We start from the raw sequence: 6,000 nt of genomic DNA, 5'->3' as shown, positions 1-6,000 counted from the left end.
TTTGTGGTTTCAGTTATCCAGGATCAACCATGGTGTGAAAACATTAAATGGGAAACTTCAGAAATAAACAATTCATAAGTTTTAAAAAAACTTTCATTATAGTATAATTGTTCTATTTTATTATTAGTTATGGTTGTTAATCTCTTACAGTGCCTAATTAATATATAAACTTTATCATCCATATATATGTGTGTAGAAAAAACATAGAATATATAGGGTTCAGTATTATCCAAGGTTTCAGGCTCCCATGAAATGTCTTGGAACATATCTGCCTTGGATAAGAGGGGGACTACTGTATTTAACCCCCTTTTTAAGAACCCACTTTTCAGATGAACAGTGTAGAAAAGAATAATTTTCATATGATTTGAAGATACAACCGTAAATTTTTTTAGTCTTTAGGGATAGCTTTTGTGCATGAAAAATAATCTTCAGAATCTACTTTGGTATTTAAAGCTAATTATTACAGAAACAAATTCAAAGGCCTAGTTTTCCCTATGTTTTTAAGTTCAATTTAGAAATAATATTCAATTTATAAATCTTTCAAATTTCACAATAATTTTAAGATTTGTATAACTTAATTCCTTAGAATATTTTATCTGTATTTATAAACCCAACATAATAAATTCCCTTTTTAAAATAATTCAGTTGTCTAGCTAGCCAACTTTCCCAAGTACTAAAGTGATTCTTACAAATCTACTAAATCAAGTTTATAAATACGATGAAGTTCTTTTAAATGTGCCAATGCTATTTATAGACTAAGATTCTCTTGCAGTTTTCAGCTTAAAATTTAAATTGATTGCTCGGGACTGTAATTAGCCACTTTCTCCAAATACTTTTGGACACCTGATACGGTTTGGCTGTGTCCCCACCCCATCCTAAATTCCCACATGTTGTGAGAGGGACCCAGTGGGAGGTAATTGAATCATGGGAGCAAGTCTCTCTAGTGCTGTTCTCATCATAGTGAATAAGATTCATGAGATCTGATGGTTTTAAAAAGAGGAGTTTCTCTGCACAAGCTCATCCTTTCTTTGCCTGCCACCATCCACATAAGATGTGACTTGCTCCTTGCCTTCTGCCATGATTGTGAGGCTTCCCCAGCCATGTGGAACTGTAAGTCCATTAAACCTCTTTCTGTAAATTACCCAGTCTCAGGTATGTCTTTAACAGCAGCGTGAAAATGGACTAATACACCACCACTTGGGTCCTACCCTACACCCTCACAGCCTACCTTTTGCTTTAATCATTCCTGTAGTAACCACAGGTGAGGACTGACAGCACCTCTCAGCTTCAGTCTCTTGCTTTGTACCTGTGTAATTCTCAGACATTCAGATGCCATGGCAAAGGGTTCCTTGGGAACTGCTCTATGTTCATAGACACACACACACACAGAGAGAGGGAGAGACAGGAGGGAGGAGGAGAGAGAGAGAGAGAAAGAAAGAGAGAGAGAGAGAGAGAGAGAGAGAGAGAGAGAGAGAGAGAGAGACTGACCCCAGAAGTGTACCAGATATGACAACTTGTAGGGGAAATCCAGTGAGAGAAATGAAGCCAGTGGATAAAGGTTCTCCTCTAACATTTTTCTGACAAGCAAACCTGAGGCTTATTCCACATCGTTCCTCAGAAGTGTCCAAAAGGATGGAGCATCACTTGCCCGTAGCAATGACCAAGTCAATTATGCACCCAGTTTTATTGTTTTACTCCTGTTCCCTATATACCTTATCAGATAAACTACCTGCCCCGAGCTTCCTCTCAGCTCTGCTTTCCAAGGTGAATGCTGGCTAAGACAAATGCTAATGCGCACAAATCATTCCCAGATTTTACACAATAGTCATACTAGGGGTTTGATTTGCTTCATAATCTCTGTTCTCAATTCTAAATCTCCCCAGGGTTAAAAGATTCGCCAGAGCTGCCGTAACAAGTACCACACCTGGGTGGCTTCAAACAACTGAAACGTATTCTCTCACCATTCTAGAGGCTGAAAGTCTTAATCAAGGTGTCAGCAGAGCCACGCTCCCTCGAGACTCTGGGTAGAATGCTTCCTTGCCCCGCCCTGGCTCTGGTGGTGGCCCACAATCCTTAGCGTCCCTTGGCTTGCAGCTGCGTCACTCTAGTCTCTGCCTCCATCTTCACATGGCTTTCTCCCTATGTGCGTCTTCACATCAACTTCCTTCTGTGTATGTTGGCTTCCAAATTTCCTGTTTTTATAAGGATACCACACGTACTGGATTGGGGCCTACTCTAATGACTTCATTTTAACTTGGTTCTCTGCAAAGACTTTACTTCCAAATAAGGTCACATTCTGCAGTACTGCGGATGAGGACTTCTGTGTATCTCTCTTTAGGGAGACACATAATGCCACAGTGCCCACTAAGGAAGCAATTAAGTAATTCTAATCAATTAGAGGGATTTCAAGCAAATTTTCCAGTTTTCTATCAGCTGGGCCATTTTGCAAATTGGCTAGAGATTTTGACAGGATTTGAGTTCGGAAACTGTGAAACGCCAGACACCGTGGCTCACACCTACAATCCCAGTATCTTGGGAGGCTGAAGAGGGAGGATAGGATTACTTGAGCCCAAGAGCTGGAGACCAGCCTGGGTAAGATGGTGAGAGCCTATCTACAAACAAACAAAAAAAAAAATTAAAACTAGCTGGGCACAGTAGCATGCACCTGTAGTCCCAGCTACTCAGGAGGCTGAGGTGGAAGGATCCGTTGAGCACAGGAGATCAAGGCTGCAGTAAGCTATGATTGTGCCACTGCACTTCAGCCTCAGAAACAAAGCAAGACTCCATCTCTTAAAAAAAAAAAAAAAAAAAAAAAAAAGTTGAAAGAAAGAAAAGAAAAGAAAAACGGTGACAGAGCCATCTTCCGCAGTTACCACACCAATGGAAATCTAAGTTCGTGCCTTCCAGTGGAATTGTGGAAACAGAGATTACAAACTACAAAATCATGAATTAGCTTTGGCTAGAAAATGCGGAGAAAAGCAGAGTTTCCAAGGCCTAGTTAGCAACTGCTCAGGAACAACCCTAAAAAAATGAGAGACTGTTGATACAGGTGCCTTGAAAAAATAAGTCCTAATGTAGCCATTAAATCGTATTAGGTAGAAAAGGAAAATAAAGTGCATATTTACACAACTGTGAACAAAAACATAAGCTAATTCTATCCACAGTCTGTATCTTGTCCTCAGAGTTGAAATCTCGTCTAGCTTGCTAGAAAGTCCAATGATCTTTGTTGTAATATTTAAAGTTTTATTTTTGTAGTTCCAAAGATTTTGGCTTATAATCTTAAGACTAATATGTTTTGTTTTATGTAAATACATTACAGAGGATGTTTATTGTAGAAAACAGAGTTTGTTCACTTGAAGTTCTAAGCTACATTTGTCATAGGAAGTTGATTTTTCCCAATAATCTTGGTGACAAATTAACTCACTGTGACATCACTTGTCTGGCTCAAATTAACTCACATAAAATGAAAAAACTAGCTTTCTTAACATTAGGAACATAGATAAAGGAATATTTCTTCTTACAATATGCATTTATTAGTAAAGTAGTGTTAACAGATTAACCTGAAGTACACTTGAGAGATGATCCTGAATTCAGATCATTTGACAGATGATGAAGTTACTTGAATTCAAGTTACATATTACCTCGTTCTTAAGTCTAATGATTCTGTATCTAACCTAAAACCAGGATGGCAGACATTTGATGGGATTTGACTATCTATTCACCTGATGCTACTATGAATTCTTTTCATGTACTCCCTACAATCTATGAATCCATTTAAATCCATCAAAATGACATTTGCTTGGATTCTGCAGCTCTTTCTGGCTTCATCTGGCTTGATAGTCAGAACTTCCAAGGTCTTATGAATGACAGGAGAGAGGTCAACCTCACAAAGACATATGGGGTGGACAACCACATTCACTGTTGCCATAAGAAACTTCCTGTTGAAAAATAAGCAATCAACAAAGAAGGCTGATCCTTCCAGTGCATAGTTAAAACCCTTTCAAGAAAATCAGTGGATCTTTAGCAAACATTATACATTCCAGCCTTTTTCATATTAAGAGGAAAACATAAATTATATCCAAATAAGTGATAATAAATGCATCAGAAAGCTCCATGCTTCCAGAATACTTTGCACCAAAGGCTCCTCTCTGAGGTCTTGGGAAGGAATGAGGCAAAGAAGCTGCATGTTAGATTCCAACTGAATGGTGCAAATGACTGCTAAATTAGTGTGAATTATCAGGGCTGTTCCATCTGGCCATCCCACCAAAGTACCGCCTGTACTGCACAACTGCCAGAGAAGGCCTCCCGGCCTCTATTTTATTCCTCAACAACAAAATACAAAGTACCTCTTAGTTTCTGACATGAATCCAGACTAGTCAAAAGATCAAGCAGAGGGGCCAGGCACAGTGGCTCACACCAGTAATCCCAGCACTTTAGGAGGCCAAGGTGGGCTGATCACTTGGGCTCAGGAGTTCAAGATCAGCCTGGACAACATGGTGAGAGCCCGTCTCTACAAAAAATACAAAAATCATCCAGGAGTGGTGGCACAGAACTGTAGTCCCAACTACTTGGGAGGTTGAGGTGGGCGAATCGCTTGCGCCCAGGAGGCAAAAGTTGCAGTGAGCCAAGGTCAAAACACTACGCTCTAGTGTGGGTAACAGGGCAGGACTCTGTCTTTAAAAAAAAAAAAAAAAAAAAATCAAGCAGGGACAAAAAGTGGGCACTTGCAAGACACAGAAAAACCACAAAGAAATGCTGGGGCTAGATGGAGGAGGGGGTAACTGAGCTATAAACTGGTCAATGAAGATGAATGATCTATCTTGATTTCTTTGAAACAAGGCAGGGTCTAAATGAAAAAATGGATACAGATGAAAGCACAAGGAGGTGAAGGGGAGCTGCTGCTTCTCCCTGGGGTCTTTCTGTTCCCCCAGCTTAGTCATTTGCCTCATCTTTTCCCATCCTGCCTTGCCAGTGCATGGAGCCCACAGCCCCTCCCTGTAAGGGCTATCTGGAGGCAAAGAGGCTGGATTCAGAGTTCTCTGTGGCTTGGGAGTGGGAACCAAATTCTTGGGTCTGGCACAGACTATCTAGTTGGTTCTGGAAGCTTCTCAGAGCACCTGGGCTTTATTTCCTGAACCAACCAGAGGTCCTCCAGGACTTTGAAGTCAGGTAGCACTCAACTTACCTCCCAATAGGGGAGTACAGCTCTCAGGCTACCCAAGGTACCCTACTCCCAAACCTTCCCACTTCTGGTGGCAGCTCTGGACCCAATATAACTGCCCCCTCCCTATCACATCCTAATTTTGCTTCTTCTGGCACATCTAAAATTTCCTTCTGCTCTCTTTTGGATCTGTTACTGATAGCCAGACATGGGCTCAAGGCTGCTATGATCTGAATGTTTTATCCCCTCTAATTCATATGTTGAAATCTAATCCCCAAGGTGATGATAGAAGAGGATCAGCCTTTGGGAGGTGATTAGGTCATGAGAGCTCTGTCCTCATGAGTGGGATTATTGCCCTGAATAAAAGAAGTCCAAGGGAGGGGAGTGTGTGTGTGTGTTTACCCGTTCTACCATGTCTACCATGTGAGGACACAGCAGAAGGTGCCATCCATGAAGAACAGGACCCTCACAAAACACTGAATCCGTTTGCACCTTGATCTTGGACTTCATATACTCCAGAACTCTAAGCAATCAATTCCTGTTGTTTATAAATTACTCAGTCTAAGGTATTTTGTTAGAGAAGCCTAAATGAACTCAGAGAAAGGCTAACGCATTATCCACTTTCAGGACTCATTCAAGTTACTTGCTAGACATTGTAGGAGGTACAATCTTTCCTGCATTCTTTTTTTTTTTTTTTTTTTTGAGACGAAGTCTCGATTCCTTAGGGATGACATTTGTTGGGCAGAATTGAAACTGAGCGGCAAACTTAATGTCATTTAACAGTGCCCTGTTCTGACATTTGTGGGTCACAGGGATGTGCGAGTTAACCTAGATAGTAG

The sequence above is a fragment of the Macaca nemestrina genome, chromosome 19 (genome assembly GCF_043159975.1).
Source record: "Macaca nemestrina isolate mMacNem1 chromosome 19, mMacNem.hap1, whole genome shotgun sequence".
In the NCBI taxonomy this organism is placed as follows: Eukaryota; Metazoa; Chordata; class Mammalia; order Primates; family Cercopithecidae; genus Macaca; species Macaca nemestrina.
This window is presented reverse-complemented; position numbering follows the sequence as displayed.